This window comes from Ursus arctos, unplaced genomic scaffold (genome assembly GCF_023065955.2).
Source record: "Ursus arctos isolate Adak ecotype North America unplaced genomic scaffold, UrsArc2.0 scaffold_12, whole genome shotgun sequence".
NCBI classification, from domain to species: Eukaryota; Metazoa; Chordata; class Mammalia; order Carnivora; family Ursidae; genus Ursus; species Ursus arctos.
The window spans coordinates 61,336,399-61,359,430 of NW_026622786.1; the positions used below are offsets into that span (position 1 = coordinate 61,336,399).

The window sequence follows — 23,032 nt, forward strand, 5'->3', positions numbered from 1 at the left end:
ATTAAAGCCCCAGTTACTTCCACTTCACCATGTTGTAGATGCCCAGCCTAAGGGCATCTTTTAGCTGGAGAACACCACCTGCTTACGGCAGAGACCAGCTGTAGCTCATCTCTGCCCGTCCCGTGCCTGGAATGTAGAGTGATGCCCCTCAGGGACTGCGTGACCATTGAATGACAAGCGAAACAACCATAATTATCCACATTAGACAGATAAAGAGACTGAGATGCAGAGATTAGAGTACCTGTCCAAGGTTACATGGCTCACTCGTGGCCAAGCAAGACTCACACCTGGTCTTTCTGGCTCTGGGGGCCACACATGGCTGCTGGCAGGAGGACATCTGAGGGGCACCAGTCCCACAGCAACCTGAAAAGCAGACACAGCATAAGGACACTTAGCTGCGTCCTCTTCACGTTGGAACGAGCCTTGAGGGTGGGGGTCCTGCAAGAGGGCCAGGCACGTGGACTCCGCTGGAAACCATGACAAGTGTGCAGGGGGGAAGAAGACCCATCCCGGGGAGGCCCCCTTGCAGAGGGGCCTCAGACTCCAATGGCCAAACCAGTCACACATGTTTGGAAGTCAGTGAAGAACCTTGCTGGGGGCAGGAGAAAGATCTGTTCTGGGGGTTCTGCCAGGCCTGGAGATGAAGCTGCCCGAGGGAGGTCAGGACAGGGGAAGGACAGCTGTGTCCAAGGCCCTGCCAGAGGCCACACTGGCCCCAGCGAATCAGTTCTCTAACCAGAGCCATAACTCTATTCCAAGCTCAGAGCGTTCCCGTTCCCAGATTAGACCATGGAAAAGTGGTTCCATGTGGACTCTTCAGCGTGGCCGCTTCCTCAGCCCCGCCCCAGCCCCCACCTCCAGCCCAGAATCACAGGGAGGCCATTTCGTGTCAACACGAGGATGTTGCTCTTTATTTTCTTCTCTCTTGAACACATAAAAATAACTCTGCCAGACCCAGATATCCACGTGAGCTCTCAAGAAGCTGGGCTGAAACATGTTTGCACGTCGGGACCAAAGCAATCCCACATGTGGCTGCTGAAACGGGGTGTCCTCTACGTGGCAAGCGGCTGCTTTCTTCAATCTCATGGATGGTAATGGAAGGAAGAAGTGAGCACATCTGCACCCCTTCCCATGCTCTTCAAATGGCTCTTCTCATTTAATTTGTCATCTTCATTTTGCAGATGGAAACACCTAAGGCTGAGAGAGATGGGGATAGTTCAAAGGCGTTCGTTCACTCCACAAATGCGCATCACGTCGACCAACATGCTCAGGCAGCACGGGTTTTTGTAGGGAAAACCCTTTCTTTTCTGCTTTATAAAAGGATTCACTAATGGATTCTTTGGTGTGTTCCATGCAGAGTTTCCCAAAGTGCACGAGGTAAGAGACTAATTCTATGAGGGCTTAGTAGGCATTTGGGAAATTCTACGCACAAATTAGCCTGGAAATCACTGATTAGACAACACTTACTTAGGAAATCACTGATTAAAGAAACGGAACAATGCAGGATTTTCTTAAGTACAGGGGTTTTCAAAGTGTTTAATTGGCTAACGTGTATCAGAGTCTCCCAGCAGAGTCTAAAGTATGCAGTATTTTCCCAAAATTGTGAGCTAGAGTTCTAAGAAAAACTGTTTTGGAAACACTTCCCCAATATATTTGGTTGAATCATATGAAATTGCCAACATAAGGCTCTTTTTTATCTACAAGACAGCATTTCCACATGGTTCAATTGAGCACATACAATGGGGTGGTTTTTTTCCCTTTTCAAGTGTTCTGTGACTCCTTCATCTGATTTCATAATGTGATACGGCGAATAGGCCTGAACTTCTGTAAGAGTACTTGATGTCTAGCCTTTTATGTGCTCGCTGTTAGGGCTGGAAATAGTCCCGGGTTCGGGTAGCAACAGACGGCTACTCTCTAGCAAAATGTGTGGCTGTCCTTCCTTACTATGGAGCGGTCACATGAAGCAGCTGCATAACTGGAGACTATGTTGTCAGTCCCTGGACACCCAGGGGAGCGTGGGGGGGGCGGTGTCCGCTATGGAGCGTGAGCACAAGCGATGCTTGTCACTGTCAAGCACAGGCAGGTAAGAGTCAGGCGTGTCTTCTCTATCCTCTCCTTGCCCATCTTCTGACTGAATACACAGGACTCCACGGTCCCAGAGGTTGGCAGGTGCACAAGATGGAAGGGAACTCAGCCCTGATTCACCACCTGGTAGAAAGCCACCCACCAATGAAACACACCTACGTTGAACTCTTAGGTGAGGGAGAAAGAAACTGATTACCTTAAGCCACTGAAGTTTGGGAGTATTACTATTGTTGTCATCACAGAAGAATGTATCATCCTAATTAATACGGTGAAGTTGGGAGCAGGTGGTAAGAATGGCCGTCCAGGGCCCTGAAGGTGGTGACAGTGTAGAGCCAATGAGGACCAACCTCAACAAGGCCCACACAACACAAGTGTCCCCAGTCAGGATGGCCAGACCTGGCTCATGTGGGCAGAAGCGCTCTTGGTCAATGTGGGCTGCGACAACAAGATACCATAGATCTCTCACAGTTCCAGAGGCTGGGAAGTCCAAGACCAAGGCACTGACAGATTTGGTGTCTGGTGAGAGCCCATTCCTTTGTTCATAGGGGGCTCTTCACTGAGTTTTCACATGGTAGATGGGAGGAGATATCTCTCTGGTGTCTCTTTTTTAAGGGCACGAATCCCATTTATGAAGACCCTGTCTTCATGACTTAATCCCCTCCCAAAGGCCCCACCTCCAAATACCATCACACTGGGAATTAGGTTTCAGCACCTGAATGCGGGGGGGGGGGGGGGGACATAAACATACAGTGCCTAGCAAAAGCCAATGCAGTTTGTAGGAAGTGCCATCTGAATGAAGAGCTGAGCTGATTATAAGGGCTTTTATTCAAAACACTAATCATTGGTTGAGACCCTGGCACCTTCCTCCCACTCACACCCCCATGTCCGATCAGTGCCCAGAGTCCTGTGGATTCCGTGTCCTCTGCCTTATGATCCTATCTCCTCCCTACCACTTTTGTCCTAAATGCACTGCCTCCTTCAGATTTCTCTAATGCCACCTGCATAGCCATGCACATGGACCTTATACTTGTGATCTTCCTTTTCTTCACCAATAAAATCAATCAGTACCACAGTATCTTCCATGTAGGATGTGCTCCTTCTTAATCAGCTTTCTTGTTTCTCCATGAATGGAACAAAGGGCACTAAACGTGGAGGTGGGAAGCCTGACTTCTAGGCTGACCACTAGCAGAGCATTTGGCAGTGAGTAGGCACTCCAGACATGCATGCCTGCCGGATGGGTCAATGCTAGAACCCTGATTTCTTGTCACACGTGATTCTGCTCTAATTGTTACACTTGGCTTCCTTTCCAGGCATGAGAAGGTGGTTATCACTGGAGAGTGTGCTACATTTTGCTATCTCTGCCATGCAGAGTGAGAGCCAAGCTCTAGAAGGGCGGAAGAGACTCTCTCCCCCACCCCACAAGATCTCCCCTAAGGAAACATCTTTGCCCATCAGAGAAGCAGATGCGGTGGCCATGGGCCTACCAGCTAATGGGCCTCTATGAATCAGGCAGGCATGATCTTACAGTCCTTTCTACTAATCTTTGAAGATAAGACAAAAGGGAAAACATCTACCTCCCCAAATCACACATCTGCTTTGCAGTTTCTGAGGATGAGCCCATGGAGAGAGAGGAGAGAGATCTCCCTCTATAAGGGCTCCCAGGAGAAGCCAACAATGTGTGATGCATTTTCCCATGAAGGAAGGGCCAAGTTCCCAGAGATGTCCCCCAGTCACCCCTCCCTCAAAGATAATATTAAGATCCTCTTAACACACCTGCTTTTCCTTCTTTGGGCCTGGGACAAGTCCTGTCTGGGAGGTGGTTCATCTCATCGCTGATCTAATGTTATAAAATAGCATTGTATCCATTTCAGCCTCAGGGTTCTTAGGGCACATCACAGTGGCCCCTTTATTCTACCTACGCTCTTCCATGAAAATAGACTATAGGACAAGGACAGGGCAAGAAAAGGTGCTCCTACTCATACGAAACCTCACCGGGCAGGGGGTTGTTGCATATGGCAGAAAGCAGCCTCGTTCACCATGCATTTTCAGACCTTAGAATTATGACATCTCAAAGTTCAAAGCAATCATATTTAGATCCTGAACTTCTACCACGTAACTCGACAACTTCCTAAGTTTGTTACAATAATTAAAACACTGGAATGTCTCACTACCAACTGGAGACCACCCTAAAAGATAGTTATCCACTAACAATTTATCCTGTATGATAGAAACTATCACTGACTACCCAAAAGACATTTTCTTCCCACCTTTTGTTTAAAGATTTTATTTATTTATTTTAGGGGAGAGGGTGGAGCAGAGGAAGAGGGAGAATCCCAAGCAGACTCCACACTGAGCCTGGCCCAGGCCACAAACCCACGACCCCAAGACCATGACCTGAGCCGAAACCAAGAGTTGGATGCTCAACCGATGGAGACACCCAAGCGCCCCTCCTTCTCATCTTTTTCATGGTAACATCTACACACACACACACACACACACACGCACACAGGTTCCTGTTTTCCCAGCCTTCCTTGCAACTAGGAGTGGCCACGTGACTTAATACAAGAAAATGAAACATATGGAGAAATTTGCTGGAGGGTTTCTGGGGGACGATGTTCTCTCCTGGTAGAGCGATGCTCCTGTGGCATCTCTGGCTACCCCTTGGTGCCCTGTCTTTGAAAATAGCCATTTGAGGGGCACCTGGGTGGCACAGCGGTTAAGCGTCTGCCTTCGGCTCAGGGCGTGATCCTGGCGTTATGGGATCGAGCCCCACATCAGGCTCCTCTGCTATGAGCCTGCTTCTTCCTCTCCCACTCCCCCTGCTTGTGTTCCCTCTCTCGCTGGCTGTCTCTATCTCTGTCAAATAAATAAATAAAATCTTTAAAAAAAAAAAAAAAAGAAAAGAAAAGAAAATAGCCATTTGAGGACTAATGGTGAGGTGGCCTTATTTAAATCATGAGGCAACAAGCCTCAAGACAAAGCCAGTGTTCTGAGAAAGAGAAACAGAAGGGTACAAGAGGCTGGTTTGGTTTTTGGATTTTTCAGTGGGTGTTTTGTCTTGTTTTGCTTTCTTTGCTTGTTTTGTGGTTTTGTTTGTTTGTTTGGCACTGAATCCGCCCAGAACACCTACTTCTCAAGCCACTGTCAGTCAGGTGCTCTATTACTTGCACTCAAAGTATCTTAACTAATGCCTCATGCATATCAACCCACAATATAATAATGTCTTGGGGCACTGAGAGGACAACAAAGGGAGTAGGTGATTCAGGGGTTAAAAGGAGAAAATCAACCTTTACAAAAACTGGACAATATATGAGTGAATGTTTAATATTATCAATACAGCCCCTTGTGAATGCGTGTTATAGAACAGGGATAATACCTAATGTGGGATTGTTCTAAGGATTAAACAAGCTAATACACATAGAGTAAAGTGAAAAGTGCCAGAGACACAGCAAGCACTATCTAATAATAGATGTCATGGTAATCAGTAAAAAATGTAACTTTCTTTAATAAAGAGTATGAGTCTAGGTACCGGATTTGGAATCAGAAAACCTAGCTTCTGGGGGGACACTTCTCTCTGATCACATATCGATGTTTGTGGCTATTTTAGGACATGAAATCTCAGCACAATAGAGGCCCCATGTCAAAGGGTGTTGAAAGTTTGATAAATCATATGAATTTTGAGTTATCACATGTTGCCAATTCAGTAATGAAATAAATGTATCACTGGAAGTCTAAAAAACCTCTAAAAATACGCTTGTAAATAAAATGGAACATTTGGTTGCGCAATGACGGGAGAGCCTGGAAGTTTTAAGTAATTTCATATGAAATTGGTTTTCCTTTCCGAAAACAAGAGCTGGACAGTAACAGCATGAGCGGCAACGTAACGTAGAAGATGGACCGGGCACCGGAGTGCCTGAGTGGGTCCCGCCATAGCCTGCTGACATGCTTCTAGTGAACTCCTTTCCCACCCCTGAGCCTCAGTTTCCTCTTTTGTAAATTGGGGGAAAGAGCCTGGAGCTAGTGTAGGACACAACAGCCCTATCCTGGCTCCACGCCTCAGCTGTGAGACCAGAAACAAGTGACTTACTTTCTCTGAGCCCCATCTCTACAATGAAATGAATGAAATTCAGAGCAACTTCACGGGAAAGCTGTGAAGGTCAAATGTCAGAACATGTGGAAAAAAATTCCTGGCACAGGGCAGACACTTAATAAATGTTGGTCGGACCATGATACATTGTCTATCCCAATCCCAACATTCTAGAGTTCTGTGTAAAGCGTGGCCCGAAGATACAAAGGAACAAAAGAGAAGATGTATTCTTTGTCCCACAAAACCATGCCCCAGATGGGATGACATGGACCCTCCCAGGAGGCCAGGGTTCCCTTGTGAAATGTCAAAAGGCCCTTGTCCAACCTTTGGCACAAAGGGCATTTATTAGATCCAGGAGACAAAGAGGGTCCATAAGGGCCCCTGGGTTCTGGTATCAGGCATGTTGCGCAGTAACATGGGGAAGGTCAGAGCTCTGAGGAACGCTTTCTACAGGACATCTTCAGTGCCTGAGTATCCATTCCCAGAATTCCCACAGTTATGAGGTCAGGTAGGGAAGCAAAGATTGGACATGAACACATTCACTAGGGACACCTGGGTGGCTCAGTCAGTTAAGCGACCGACTTTTGGCTTCAGCTCAGGTCGTGATCTCAGGATCTTGGGGTCAAGCTCCATGCTCAGTGCAAAGTCTGCTTAAGATTCTCTCTCTCCCTCTCCCGCTGCACCTCCCCCATCCCTCTCTCTCTCTAAAAAAGAAAGAAATCTTTAAGAAAGAAAAGAAAAAAAATTCACTAATGTATTCACCACCTGTAAAAGTACCCTTCATAGAGCTCCACACACACTCACATACTGTGAGATGCTAACAATTATGACCCACAATGAGATGGCTGGGATGGGCAGAGCGATTCTCCTTTATGGCCCAATGGGCCACATCTAATAATGCAAGGAATACGCGATGCAAAGGTAAATACTGAAATTTACAAAAGATGTCAGACAGCATGACGTCAGTGAAAGTAATGTGAAGGAGCTCCATGAATCTCAAGCAGAGTCGATGATAAATAATAACCTGCCGGTTAGACCGGTCAGCCATCAAAGACAAGGAAAGAACGATGACACGACAGCGCCTTGAAGGAGAGTGCTTCCGACATGAGTGAAGCTCAAGGAAAAAAATTCACGAGGCTTTTGTTATATTTACACAAATCACCCTTTTGATGATGTTGCGACGGTCAAAAATAAACAACATATTTTGTGCTAGCATACGATGTTATCAGGAAAACTGTACCAAAGAAACCAACATTTGATTCATCCTTGATTCACAGTAAGCCACTTGCATGTAATTGCAATGCAATCTGAATTTTGTTAAATATAAAACAAAATAGACGTGATAATTTTTGTTCATTTTCAAAATAATTTCCAACCAAAGCTTTGCCCTTTTTTACTATTTACTATGAAACCATAATCCTTATTTTTACATTTACTCATTTTAAGTGACTGATTTCAAACATGAGGACCTCTTTTATATGGTCAGACAAACTATAACCAACTCTATGCTGAACCCAGTCCTTGCTGGGCTCCGGGCTCTAAGGATCTGGGGATGAGTACATCAGACAGAGGAAACAGCTTGTACCAAGACCCAGGGGCAGGAAAGATTTCGATGCACTGGAAGAGGGGAGGAAATGAGTAAAAGGAAGAGTGGGACAATATGAGTGACAGGGGTCAGCAGGGGCCTGCTCAGGCAGGGCCTGTTGTCCATGTCGGGGAGTTAGACTAAAAACTCGAAGTGTGCTGGGAAGTGACAAGAGAGAATTAAGCAGATACTCTGCCTGGAGCGGTTGGCGGATCTCAGCGCCCCTCCAGGAGACCAGACAACAGGAATGGCAGATCTGGAAGGAGATGGTGAGGCCGTTGTGGGAGGGATAGTTTGAGCTGCCTGGAGCCTGGCAAGTGGACATGTCCAGAAGGCATTAGCTAAAGAGGTCCAAAGGTGGTCAGGGAGGTATGACCTTCAGGTATGATCTGAAGACAAGGACTTGGGAATTATTGGTTTGGAGAACATGGTTATGAGTGCCACCCCCCAAAGAGAACATGTAAATGAGAAGAGAAACCCACAAGTGAAAACTCCTGGAGGAGCTGCGAAAGGCTGCAGCCTACCCAGATGACTCAGCCAGCATATTGTTACCAGATCTCCAAGCAAAGCAGGGAGGAGACTGTCCATGGAAATGAGAAGTCCAAGGGGACACTGTTACGGCAATGGGATATTATGTCTGTGCCCGCTCCGCGTCGGAAGGTTAATGTTACTCACCAGCTTGGCTTGTTACCTGTTGCCAATTCAGTAAGACTTGGTCTTTAAGGAAAAACCTGAATGGGTCAAAATAACCCTTTCTCCTTGTAAACAAAGGAAAGTTCTCTGATTGTGCAACTGAGTACATGGCCAGCCAATGATAATCTCACATGGAACCACCACTCCCCGCTTCAGCACTAAAATAATACATCGAATGTAAGGTGGCAGAGTTGAGTAAGAAGAGAAATAACATAGGCATCAGGAGGCCCAGGACCTAATTATTGCTCTGCCATTGACAGGTGTTGAGACCAGAGATAAGTCATTTCTCTCAAGACCTCAGGTTTGTCATCTGCAAAATTAGAAAAAATGGGTTCAATTATGTCTTAAGTCTCTGAACCGTGTTAAGATCGTGCAATTCTATAAGTAGGCAGGCTAGTAGGCAACTAAGTCTCAGTGAACTTCTATAATGTCCCAGACCCATCCGTCCCTTGTCTCATATTAAATGAGACGTGCAACATCCCTAGGAGATAAGCATTCTTGGTGTCGGTTTAGAGATGGGAAGACGTTAGGCCAAAAAAAAGCCAATGTTATAGCAGAAAGAATTCGGGCTTCTGTGTCAGACAAACCTGGGTTCTAATAGATTTTCATAGCTGCTGTGCCAGTAATCAATGTACTGCCTCTCAGCCCGTACTCCCGCTCATTGCCTGGCTTGGTGACGGCAGAGCTGGACCCTGTGAACATTTCTCCTCTGCCCGCTGGCGGAATGTTAGGCTTCATCAGTAGAGGGCGCTAGAGGGACACACAGGAAGAAGGGTCTTCTCTTCCTGGTTCCATCCCCTTGCTGTCTACTTGCTCCTGCGGTGAAGAGCAACCAGCGTGGAGGGAACCCCCAGTCCCAATAGTGCTCACACCTCAGCGAGTTTCCCTGGCACCCCAAAAGGCAATTCTTCAGCAAACAGCAGGCCTCTTGTGAGCAGCTCCCAGAGGCCTTAGTCACACCCCAGAAGACAGATCCCAGGAGAGCGTCCTGCCCACCCAGGGGTTTCATTTGAGGTTCCTCAGCAAACCTCTCCACAGTCCAGCGGACTGCAGCCACACCCTCTCCAGAGAGGTCTGAGTCCCAGCCCTGGGGACTGGGGTCCTCTCCCAAATCTGTTCCTTCCTTGCATACTGAAAGATAAACCCCTTTTTTTCATCTACTCACAACACATCTGACCCCAAGCATGGGGGGCTTTTCCCACACCAACCAATTCTCCAACAAGACTGCCTGTGACTTCAGATGCCAGGCATAAGTCGCCCAAGTTGTCACCCATAATTCTGACTAACTGGCTATAAACTGGGAATTCCCACAACCCCTTCTGCAAATTTGATCGTGTGCTATAAGGGCTCGCAGGGCTCAGGGAACCCTTACTTATATTTACCAGTTTAGTAGAAAAGACGTCTTGAGGGATACAGATGAACAACCAGATGAAGAGGCACATAGGGTGAGATCTGGAAGGGTCCCGAGCACAAGATTTTTGTCCCCATGGAGTTGGGGTAAGCCATCCTCTTGGCATGTGGATGTGTTCACCAATCAGAAAGTTGTCCAAACCCCATAGTTTAGGGATTTTTAGGGAGGCTTCATCACATAGATATGATCAACCATTATTCAATCTCCAACCCTTCGACCCTCCCCAGAGGACAGGGGGTAGGGCTGAAAATTCCAAGCTTCTACTCAATGCTTGGTCTTTCTGGTGACCAGGTCCCATGCAGAAGCCCACCAAGAACTGCATCATTAGAACAAAACACACTCCTATCGCCCAGAAAATTCCAAGGGATTTAGTACCTGTTGGTTCGCAGCTCCTAATACCTCCATTCCTCAGGAAATTACAAGGGTTTCAGGAGTTGAGTGTCAGGATCTGGGGGCAGAGAACAATATATACATTTCTCATTATTTCACAGGTACCCTGCCTCAAGCGTAGAAGTCAAGATTGCTCCATAATTCCTCTGTTTCTGCATTCTTTAGTGTTATCTTTACCCCTGAGTAGTTAATATTTCCTGTTACTTTGTAATTCTTTGTATAAGACCTTCCCTATTCAAATTACTGTGTGGCTTCTATCTTCTGACTGGACTCTGACTGATAAGCTTTGAGAAAGCTACTTAACCTGAGTTTCAATTCTGTCTTATGTAAAATGGAAATAATAACAATAAGAAGAAGAAGAAAAATTAGAGCTGCTATAATATACACAACTTAGAAGGTGTTAGTACAAGTGCTCAATGGTTGAAGCTTCTATTTTTTTTTCATTAATTTATCCAAGGTTTGGATCAATTGTCCACAGCTGGTACAGCAGAGGCGCTCATGCCCACCCACCCCTACCAGATGCAGCCAATGAGCGGGCATTGCAGGGATGCTAGTGCCCGCCCACCCCAGATGCGAGGCTCCTCCAGGGGATGACTTGGCTCTGGAATCACTACATCAGCCTGGCCAAAACTTTCTTAGAAGTGGGGTGCAGTCTGAAACCTTGCCCACTCCTCCTTCGTCCCCCTGTTTTCCCAGGTGACAGACTGAGTCACATCTGCAGGTTCATGGTGACTACGGCTGCTCTCTCCCCTGTATCCTTCATAAGACTTTCCCCGATAAATCTCTTGAACTTGGCATCTCAGAGGATCTGAACATTTCCACTTAGCTGGAGACGTGTTCACAGATGATGAGCAAGTAAGACCTGTTCTTCACTTCCCGCTGCGAAGGAGCAACCTGGGAGGACCAGCATTTGTACACTGGAGCCTCAGCTGCCCTGTTCTGCTCCTTCAGACCTCACCTCGATCTCTCTGCTTCTGTCATGCTGACCACACCCCATCCTTAATCTGACACACACATGCAGCCACGCACCACCATCTCTCTCCCAGCCTCCAACCCAACTCCACTTCCTGCCACTCCAAATGGTTCTCCCTTACCTCCTGCAACAGGCTGGGCATGGCCCCTGAGACTTATACCTAGAGTCTCTCCCACAAGTGAGCTGCTTGAGGACAGCTGCCCCTGCCTGTATCCACCACTTTGTGGGGGACCAGACATCCATAACACAGCGTCCATTGAGCTTCCTTTCTTCAAGGCAGAGCCAGAATGGGCCCAACAAGGCACCATCTGAGGGACCTTCACAGAAATCCCTACCCTAAACAATGACAGGGACCAGGGTGGGAGAAATCCACAGATCTGGACAAGCACCAGATCCAGGAGTGGCTGAGGTATGTCTCAGCTGAGGCAGGGAATCGGGAGCTCAAGATCCCAAACAAGCAGGCTGGGTTCAAATGCAAGAGTATAGTTTTCTGAAAGATTGTCTCAGGCACACACAGGATCACTGTGGGGTCTGGTGAGTATCACAGGCATGAGGCCAGCCTGACAGAGAGGGCAGCTGGGTTGGGAATCAGTCACTGCACCCTACTGCTCAAGCCTCAGCCATCAAGTGGCCCTGGGGGGCATTTTACTGCCCAGCGCCCCCTCAGATGAAACCCTAGATGGGCCTTCCTCTGCCCCAGTGGCCTAATTTGCTCTCCTGGGCTGTCATTTCGATCTCCTGCCCTCTGTCCCTTGCCACAAGCACCTCCCTGACTCCTCCCGAACGCTGCAGAAGGCTGGACACTGACATACAACTCCAGCCACCAGTGGGTAAGCGCTGCTCCGCTCCTCCCAGACCATTTACCACCCCCACCCCCAGCACAGCAGATGGGGGCCTGGGACCATGTCTACGCACTGAAACATTCCCTTACTGGTCACCTCAATCCTTTCCATTCACATAGCCACTCAATACTTCCCAGCTGCGGCTTTCTCTCTTTTTCTAGTCCGAGCCCCTGAGAGCCCTGTAGGGCTCGAGGTCAAGTCTGTGTGATCAGAGGTGAATGACTTTCCCCATCAGGACTTCAGATCTGCCTCTTACATGGATGAAGCAGGTCCTCTCTAGATCACCTCTCAGGACCTTCCCAGTTTGGAAATCCTGTAGTCACTTGGTTCCATAATCCCAGAGCCCCTTGGCTCTAAAATGCCAGAGCCACTTGGATCCCAGTATCTCTCGTGCAAACACTGCATCTGTTTTCCCTTCCTTGTTCTCACAATGGGAAAGGGGCCATGAGGTCAGGCCATCACCCATGTCCTGGTGCCCATAGCTACCCAATCTATCTGTAAAGAGACTTCCTGTCCCGATATAAAGACGACTTCCTCCTTCCCCCACCACTCTGTTCTCCATCCCTGAGGCCTGGACACTCCCCGCCAGATCCACAGGAGATAAAAGACATCCTGCACAGGCGTCCCTACTCAGATGCGGCACAAACTGACGGCGACACATGGATGACACAGCTGCTTGTTCTCTCACAGACGCACATTCTCTCCCACACACTCACACTCACTGCCTCACATCCAGTCACTTTCTGTCTTCAGACACGCTCAAGCCCTGACACAGCCCTCTGTCCTCTGGCTCGCATTCCTTCTCCCTCTCTCTCTCTCTCTCACATACACACACACATACACACACACACACACACACACACACACACACACAGCCCCCTGGGCCATACCCAGGCCCAAGTGTGCTTCAGCCCAATGAACGAAGACAAGGATGTTTTCTCAGCACTGTGTGACATTCTCAGGTGACACAACACGGGAAGAAGGCCTGCCGGGTCTGGGGCTTGAGCAGAGCTGGCGAGAGGCTCTGAGGGAAAAGGAGGGCGACGGGGAAGCCGAGTCAGCAGAAGCGGCACTGTCTTCCTCCCGCACAGTGGAGAGGCTGGGGACGGTTATCAGGGCATCCTTTCTGCACCCCTCACAAGATCTATTTATCCCCTCCACTACGGGAGCATTCCCTTAGCCACCTGCGTCGTCCTAACATAGTAACCAACAGTGCTGAGTCCTTATTCTGAGTTAGGGGCTGGAAGCAGCCTGGGAATAAGTGAGTGAATATTTACTTTGGTCTCACAAAGTAAATATCATTATCATCACTTTTTTCTGAAGAAAAAATGGAGGATTAATTAAGATTAATTAATTAATTTAATTAATTGCCCACAGTCCCCGAATAGGTCAAGAAGGAGCTGGTATACAAGCTGTGCGACCCCTGAGCCCATGAGATTAACCCCCAGGCTCCACCTCCCCTGCCCCTCACTTTGGGACTTGACCAGAGCCAAGTATGAGCCTTAACCCCACCATTGGCTGTGTGATGCCAAGCAGGCTGCTTCGTCTCTCCTGACCTCCTTTCCCACACCAGTGCCATGAGGGCGACAGAGTCGTAAGGATGACAAAGGGTTTATCTAAAGCACTTAGCACAAAATCCCCAGCCCAGAGTAGGTCTTCAATAGTGTCTCATCTCTGCCTTCCTGCAACATTATGATAGGCTCTTCAAAGACCAAAATGAGCCCACGAGGTAACAGCCCAGGCCTAGGACGCCAGATTTGGAGAAGGCCAGGGGTGAGGCTTTTTCAAATGTAGTTTTGAGGAGAAAATAAAAAATAATGTGCTCCTTCCTACACCAGGGTTTAGCCATATGGAGCTCGTTTCTCCCAGGGGTACAGACTGAAGCCATGAGCCAGTCCGAGCTGAGCTGAGATCTCTTGATGGATGACAGAGCCAGAAGGGGGCATTCGAATGAGCAGTAACACCTCCTGTCTGTCCCGCACTTCACAGTTTACAGAAGCCTGCCCGCCCATTCTCTGTTTGAGGCTCACAACCACCCTCAGAGGCGGGTGACGAGGTCAAGGACGTCCACGGTGATGTCATCTCCAAGTGACAGATGAAAGAACGAGGCCCAAGAGGGAGCATGACATGCCCGTGGTGAGCCCCAGGCCAACTGGGTGGCCAGGTTTTAGAGGAACCAGAAGACCTGGGTGGCCTCTCCAGGGGACGGACAAGACAGCAGGAGCAGGGGACTTCCTGTTAATAATAATAGGCCCCAGTACTCATTTGCCAGCAGGCAGGGCTGGGACAAAGCCGAAATGAGAAAGACACCTAGGGCACAAAATATAAAAAGGCAAGCAAGCACACGGTGAGTGTCAACATAAATTTTGCTCCCGAGGCCCCTCCCCCTAATCCTGGCCCTGTTTACCAGGCTCTGTTCTCAACACTATGTGTTTCAACTCATTTCATCCTCACCACAAATCATAAAGTAGCCACCACATCATTCCCTTCTACAGACGCCCCTTTCTAGACACGGGAAAAAGAGGGTGAAGGAGACGCTCAGGGTCTCATAGGCAGAGCCCACACTTAGCACATAACTATGCTGCCTACGCTTCCCCCCTGCCTCTGATCATGGCCATGGTCTCACCGGCTTGGCCCTTCCCAGAGAGGTCAATGAGTGAGACCAGGAAAGAAAGGGACAGACACTGAATGTGACCCTGAAGTACCTACGGTTGATCCTCATGACTCGAGATAGTTATGTTCTATGAAGTCACCATGAACACTGAATTAGCAAACCCCGAACCACTGCTCTGAGCGAAATACAGGGTTAGGTTCCCGGGAGCCTCCGGTCACAGCGTTCTTCACAATCCATCAATGCATAACCCTGTTTGATTATCTTATATGTATTTCTGTTTAAAGATGTCTTATTTAATGTATACTGTTGATTTATTAACATTGAACTCAGGGCCAGCAGCACCATACCTCATGAATGAAGGTTATCTGACAGGTGTATCTTGTCTACAAGGCGCATGGGAACACTAGACAGCAGCCGGCACCGCAGCTGGGCACCCGTGTGCCCCATGGGCACGTGTGTGGTGCAGCCTGCCACACAACAGTTGTTTCATTTTAAACAGCGAAATCATGACCATAACCCACAGAAATGTGAAGAATGTGGCACTCAGTCGATCATATAAAGGACGCTTGTTTATAGTACGAACTGAAACAAGAAGGCAGAGTGCCATCTTGTTCGGCCTTGGCTGGGAACGTGTGTGGGGTGACTCCTCTCTCGGTAATGTCCACAGATGACAGCAAAAGCTCTGTGAGTATTGATTTGGGGGTCACCCAGAAATTTTAGTGAGTAGGCAAATTTACAAATACGGAATCCGTGAACAATGAGGATCGACTTTACACAGATAATTATTACCCCTGCTTTATAAAGAAGGACACAGAGTCTCAGAGAGGTCCAGTGACCTGCTCACAGCCATGCAGCTCTTACATGGCAAGATCTGGACCTAAGTGAACCCACCAGGTTCGTTTCTCCCCACATCGCTCCCTCTTCAAAGAGGAGCATGTTTGGATGTTCCCCACTGTTCTGGCCTTTCCTCTTATGAACCCCAAGGGGACTCGGTGTAGTGTCACACAGGTTTTAGAGGAACCAGAAGATCTGAGTGTGAAAACCAGCTCAACCCCTCCCCTTTCCCATCTGTAGAGTGGCAGTGATAGTTCCTACATCCCAGGATGGTTGTCAACATGAGCAGATGAACCTGCAAGTGATTGTCTTGCTTCCCCCTGAAAACAGGCCTTTCCCACGAGGGCCAATGCTCCCACTCCAGGCTATCCAGCTGAGCAGACATGGAGGATCCGGGCACTGCCCCCACTGGAGCTGACCCTCCGTCCGTCGCGGGCCAGGAACAGCAAGAGGAGCAGTGGGCACGCTCCACTTCAGGAACTGATGCACGCTCTCGAGGAGATGGCAATTCCCCCCAGAACCTTGTGTTTCCCCAGAGCCGAAACACGGCCCAAGGGTTAGTTTTAGAAACACAAGTGATTCTCTCTCCCCTTCCTTTCCAGGGTCCAATAGTGCAAAGATGGCTCCTAAGGGAGCCCACCTGGCATGAGCATGTGGCCTTTAGAAAGATCTCATACCTTCAAGGGAGATTGTGCTGCCTCCAAATGCTGTTGCCACTAATGACTGCCTGCCCCTCACCCTCCTGTCTGACTTTGGTTTTTTATTGCAAAATGCAGTGAATAATAGTGCCTGCTCACAGAAAGAATGTAAGAATCAAATGAGTTCAAGTGCTCAGCATTTCACTACAACAAATGTGTCCTCGACCAGCAGCATAGACACCACCCCTTAGAAATGCAGTAACTCAGGCCCACCCCACCTAGACCTGCGGAATCAGAATCTTGTCTTGTTCACAAGACCCCCAGGTGTGCATGAGAGTGTGTGCAGCACTGCTCCGGGGCCCTGCCCGGCTTCCAGCAGGTGCTCAATAAATAGTCGCTATTATTGTTATGAGTGTACGGGTCCAATCCTCAGATCGTTCACGAATAACTAATATGAACACACGGATAACTGACACAAGGCTGGGGCATTTTGGAAAGGCAAGAATACACTGTGGAGGAGAGAGGAGAGAGTGATGGCCACAGGTTGGGGCACTCAGATGAAGCATTAGGCCTGGGCCCCCTTCCTTCATTTTTTTTTAACATTTTATTTATTCATTTGAGAGAGAGAGAAGGAGAGCACAAGCCAGGGGATGGGGGCAGAGAGAAGCAGACTCCCCAATGAGCAGGGAGCCCCACGTGGGGTTCGATCCCAGGACCCTGAGGTCATGACCTGAGCCAGAGGCAGATGCTCAACTGAACCACCCAGGCGCCCCTCCGTTCTCTAGTACATGTTTACCTTTACTCTATGCCGATTGTGGTCTAGGATCTGTCTTGGGTCTTGGGGGAGGTGGCTACATAAGACATGGTCCTTCCCTCAAGTCATTTACAGTCCAACCAGAGACACATAATCACAAAACACGTTACGGTATGAGATGGATGCCAAGGGAGCCCAGAACAGTGAGGAGAAAGGATGACTGCGGAGCTCAGAGGAAAAGATGAATGCAGCCCTTCCCCAGGCAGAGGAAAGCACTTTGAACATTTTGCTATTTCTTATCATCTCTCTCTCTGTGTATGGGTTGTTGGGTCATATTATACATGAATCTGTCTATTGCCTTTTCAGTTAATATGATTACATAAGAATTGTCTTATGTGTAACTGGTATGGTAAATGTCTCCTCTAAGCCCTAAAATTTATTCACTGGGGAAAATCCCTCTCTGGCCTCTGAATGAAATCTATAAGAGTTTTCATGAATCTTCTGCTCACACCTATATGTGATTTTTTTAATGCCCTAAAGTCTTTTTAAATAACAGATTTAGTCTCAATTCAATCATTAAAAGTCCTAGGGGATAATCAAAGCTCCAGGCTTGATTCAAAGGGCCGGTCACTCCCTGGTCCCCATGGCTGCAGGCTTGCTGTGAGCAAGAAACCAGCTTGAGCAGTGGAGAAAGGGAGAGGAAAGACAGGGTCCAGCTTCCGCCCTCCTCCACATCATGCTTCCACATCTCCTCACTCTTCTGGATGACCTTGCTTCCTGGCCACCCCCACCCCCGCCCGGTGGAAGAGAGAGGAAAGGAAGGCAAGATAAGAAAGGCAGGGAAGTTCTTCATGGACTGATACTGTCATAGGATCACTTCATCACTCTCTATCCACCCGGCAGCATTTAGAACTCATTCTTGGAACAGCTTCTTTTGGCTTCCCAGAGACCCCCCCCCTGCAGTTCCCTTGACAATAACAATGTACCCTCTTCCAGCTTGTCACTTTCAGCTTCTGCAGCACCCCAGAATCCAGAAAGTCCCCTCTTGCCTTTTTCCACCCATTCTGTTTCCCACTCTAGGTGGTCACCCACCAGCTGCTTCACCGTGGTCCATGGGAAAAGCTCTTAGATCATCTGCCCTGGCAAAACCTAGGAATGTGGGTATTCTTTTCTCTGAAGCATAAAGTCAGTAATTGCAAACACCAAAGTAAATTTTAGGACAGGACACACTACTAGTCTTCATGTTCATAATTTTAATAATTTAATAACTATGTGTCTCTCTCGATACTTATTCTGCTTTTCTTCCACAGTTTCAGTACCCAAATTTTTAGCTGGACACATTGTTGGGATTAAATTCTTACTGTTGAGATATAAACAAAGTGTGGTGTGAGAAAGTCCAAAAAGACTAGTTAAAATAAGAGTGCACACATGTCTTTGCTACTTCTTCTCTTGTTGCTTGGAATGTAGATGTGATGGCTGGTGCTGCAGCACTGATCCTGAACTGTGAAGATGGGGACTCACCGGAAGGGTGATGAAGCAGAAAGCTGGACAGGAACTGTGACCATTGAGCCATCAAACCAATTTTTGGACTGTCTTCTCCTGGTCTTCATTTATTGAGAGAATCAGTTTCAATCTGGCTTAAATCACTATTTTAGGTGTTTCTTAACAGAACCTAGTCCCAACCGACTATGTCATAATCCATCCTATCACTAACCCACAGTTTATTTGATCACAATTCCAATGTTGTTCTTTAAAACCATTTCCAATTTTCACCATTAGGAATAATAATACTGTAATGAACTTTTGTCCATATTCCTGGTTATTTTCTAAGGTAGAAAATAAAGCTCTTGATACAGCTACAGATAAAAGTCCATACTATTTTTCTAAAGTTATACTCATTTACCGTCTCAGAAGCAGCAGGGAGTAGGTCACATCATTCACATATTTAATGTGCATGTGGACTTTAGAATATACTGCCCTGTATACGCCCCGTAACAATGATCTCAAAACTCAATAGCTTTCGACAGCAAGCATTTATTCTCACAATTATAAACCCTGGTTCAGCTGATCGAGGCTGACCAGGGCAGGGAAGCTCTGTTTCAGCCTACCAGGCAGCTGAAATTGGCCAGACTGTGGTTGGGTCAGGTCAGCTCCATGTGTATTTTTTCTAGAACCCAGGCTGAAAGGGCAATGGCTACCCAGGAGAGCTCATAAAGTGAAATAAATAATCCAGAGAATAAATAATCCATGAGAATGATACTATTCAGGGAAGCCACAACAAGAATGCCACCTTGCAAAGATAGAATGATAGAAAACAAGGGGTCAAGTTCTTTTCTAGACGTCTACAAAGAACAGTGTGTGTGAATGAGTTCATTAAACAAGATGTGGATTCAATGAGCAACACTGACTGAGCGCCTACTCCAGCTAAGGCCATGCTAGGTGTTCTCAGAAAAATATCAATCCTGCAACAAACAAATCTATCCACAACATTAAAGTGATAGTGGCTCAAAGTTAAAATAGACCAGAGATGAGAAGAAATGCTTTGGAATTCTCCACCTGCCCCTAGTCAACGCGAAAGATCTCCTAGTCTTCATGCAGGCAGAAGTGTCGGAGTGCCCAAAACTGGGTAGGCAGAGGTTAGGGTAAACGGACCTCACATCTGACTTTCTGGATTCAATCCAGGGTCTACTATTTTCTACCTGCAGCCATAGCAAAGTCTTGAACCTACCTGTGGCTCAGTTTCCCCATCTGCAAAATGGAACCATTGGAATACAAATATTTCATAGAGCTATTGTGAAGTCTTAGTGAAATAACACACCTAAATTTCTCAAAATAGCGCCAGGCACAGAGAAAGTGTTTGGTAAATATTAGTGTTGCCCAGGGGGCAAAGTTAACTCCTGTCAAAACTCAGACTGCCCAAGAACATGTGACTCCTTTGTTTTGTCTATCACTTTTTTTCCTTTGGCTTAACAGATTTTTTTTTGTATCTTTTCTGATGTTAACTAATTTCAAAGAAAAAAGTATGGAATGGTTGTTTTAGTTTACATTCGGGCAGATAATTAGTGAGATTAACTTTTTTGTCTTATATTTTTATCGGTTAGAATGTTTTTAGAAGCCTTTCGATGATGGCTAATCTTTGTCCTCTTGAGAGTGGATTTGATTTTTGGAAATACCCAAAAGCCATTCAAAAGGATGACCTGATTACTCCCATGTCTAATCAGGTTTGAACCTTAGTATAACACAATAATTTAAAGGGTCCCTTCAAAGGATGTTTACTCCCTAAGGGGAAATAAAGGCTTAGTCTTTCAGACGTATTAGTCTTTTGGCTTCTCTCCAAGATGACATCCGGGTGTAAGTGAGGAGAGGTAGGGCTTGAACTATGTCATGGAAGGTGAAGAGTTGTATTCATCTGGCTGCTCTGGCTCTTCGATCTGGGTTGGGTGGGCGTCTCTGATCTACCTGCTGGAATTCACAGCTGAAATTTGTGTTTCTAGTACAGTAACTTACACTCCAGTCTTTCCTTAGCTGGTCAGAGCCCAGGGCTCTGGCTGGCTGGCTCCGCCTCAGACCCGCTCTCCCTGGCAATTTAGACTCCTCTGATGGCCTTAGACTCCCTCCCATTTGCTATGCCTCCACTTCGGCCTGATCCAGGTGATCCACCGTGCAGCCCTTGTTCCAGGGCACCTTGAGCCTGCCCAATCGTGATGGCTCCCATTGGCAGGGCTCCCCAGCCCAATGCCCACCATGTTCTGGCTCCATCTGTGCCTCAGTGGAAACAAGGATGGCTCAAGAAAGCTAAAGCTTGAGGCCTCCCTCTGCCTGGCCATGTGGATGTGATCATATCCCAGGACAACACTCCATTCAGCAGAGTCTCAAGTTGCACGGACAAGAGCCCCCTCTGCCCTTGGTGACAGCCGCACTTGTCCAATGTGCCTTCCACTCTCTGGGCCAAAGCTGGGAGAACACAATCTAAATCGTTCTCTCATCTCCTCATACCTCCTTTCTCCCTCTATGTCTTTCTCATTAGTTCACAGGGCCCCAAAAGGCCAGATTTCTGACACAGACATCATGCCCCCCATCTTTACTCCCACCTCTTGGAGGGGCCTTAACGGAGCACAGGAGTATTTTTTGGTACACACTGGGGGAACTCCATAAGCTGGGTCAATCAGGCTGCGCTGTTGAAAGCTAAAGGAGAGATGAAAGGAATTTAGAAATCCTCTTTCAAGGCAACACCTGGCTCACGAAGTCACTCTCTTGCTGAATAATTCTGTTTTACGCGTCAGAGGAGGAAAATTAACTTTGCCTTCCTTCGCCTTCCTTCAGTTATAAATCATGATCTTCCCCTAGGACGATGGATGCTTCAAGCCAGCTAGAGCAAAGGTCGAGAAAGGAAGGAAGCAAAATAGAAAAGCACATAATAGTCCTCAAAACATTACCTCCATCCAGCCATTATGAATAGCAATAATTATAAGTACCCTTTCCTTTCTTTCTCTAATTTGGGGTAGAGCTCCTCAGTGCATAAGAATTGGTGTGCACCTGTGGGCTCTGCTGGAATTCTCATTTAAACAAGCAACTATAAAAAGGTACTTTGTAGGAAAATAAAACAAACCCTGGTATTCGGTGATCTAAATCAATTGTTGTTCATTTTGTTGGGTATGATAATGTCATTGTGGTTAGGTCAGAAAATCTTCACATTCTGAATGCAGACTTAAGTCTCTGGGGCATAATGACATGATGTCTCTGATTGAAATGCTGCAGCATGGGGGCGCCTGGGTGGCACAGCGGTTAAGCGTCTGCCTTCGGCTCAGGGCGTGATCCCGGCGTTATGGGATCGAGCCCCACATCAGGCTCCTCCGCTATGAGCCTGCTTCTTCCTCTCCCACTCCCCCTGCTTGTGTTCCCTCTCTCACTGGCTGTCTCTATCTCTGTCGAATAAATAAATAAAATCTTTAAAAAAAAAAAAAGTAAAGGTGGGAGGTTAGGTGATGGATGGATCAAATATGGCTAAACGCTGATGGCTACTGAATCTGAGTGACGGCTACAGGGAAAACCTTTCCCACGCACAATTTATTTCTGTGTGTGATAGACTTTTCAAAATAAAAGGTTTTCAAATAAATGGGGGAATTATAAAACACAAATTATATTTATTAATATTCTATTATTTTATGTATTAATTGCATATTATACTAGTATATTTAGTATTTATAATTATTAGTGTATTATATATTTATTAGTAATTAATACATTATATTATATTATAAAATAGGGAATTATAAAACACAAATCATGAGTGCTGTACTTAAAGGTCAGTTCAAGGGCGACATTGCTTACATGCCATTTTCATTTCACGGGATCAATCCTGTGGTGATGCCCATTTCACCATCCCATTGGCAGCCCTGGGTTTTATCAGTTGATACTGATTTATCAGTTGAATGATGTCAAAAAAGAAAACAGGGTCAAGTTGTTTTAATTTACATGTGGGAGGTCTGAGTAAGGTTAAAATCGTTTCGAATATTTGTTACCCAGCAAAGTTTCAGAAGCTCTTTCCAAATGGCTAGTCCTTGTCCTCCAAAAATAGATTTGATTTTTAGAAGCCACCAAATGCTGCTCGTAGCCACCTGGTGAATAAGCCGGTGATGAACAGGGAGAATGGTCGAACCTCATTTTTAACCCCCAAATATTAAAAAGAACTAGGTCCGGGTTTCTCCTAAATCCTACAAATAGCCTCTGAAGACCTTGCTCAATCAGAAAACGCACCAAGTTCCCCCGGTAACAATGTCAGCTCATCAAAATAAGTGACCAACTTCTCAAATTCAGCAGATAAAACACTCATTTGGACGCTACGAACAATGTTGATGATGACAGCTAAAATGTGTTTTGCACCAACTATACAGACACGGTGCCTCTCAACATTTTCCAGAAAAGTGCCCCTAAATGCACAGAATGAACATGAGAACCCAGCCAGTTGTAAAATCACAGCCTGAGGCCAAAAGTGCTAACATCTGATGAAGTCCCCTGGTTTTTTATCTTTTAAAGGAATGTGATTTTTAGACTGTCCCACATAATAGTAGCTAATATGCACAGAGCACTTAAGAGAGATGCTATTCTAAGATTTTTACATGTATT

The 23,032-nt window shown here is 46.8% G+C and overlaps 2 long non-coding RNA genes across 2 annotated transcripts in view; one reads left to right on the plus strand and one right to left on the minus strand.

Moving 5' to 3' along the window:
• The first annotated feature begins 879 nt into the window (after nucleotides 1-879).
• On the plus strand, nucleotides 880-5,781 carry LOC130543458 (uncharacterized). The gene is made up of 3 exons (XR_008958830.1): nucleotides 880-1,091; nucleotides 1,182-1,377; nucleotides 4,386-5,781. It is a non-coding gene; the product is annotated as an uncharacterized LOC130543458 (long non-coding RNA).
• Nucleotides 883-23,032, minus strand: part of LOC130543459 (uncharacterized) — a 51,880-nt gene continuing 29,730 nt past the window's right edge. Inside the window, exons 2-3 of the long non-coding RNA XR_008958831.1 lie at nucleotides 10,237-10,309; nucleotides 883-1,197 (exon numbers count right to left, since the gene is read on the minus strand). This is a non-coding gene — a long non-coding RNA (uncharacterized LOC130543459). The remainder of the gene's footprint in view (nucleotides 1,198-10,236; nucleotides 10,310-23,032) is intronic.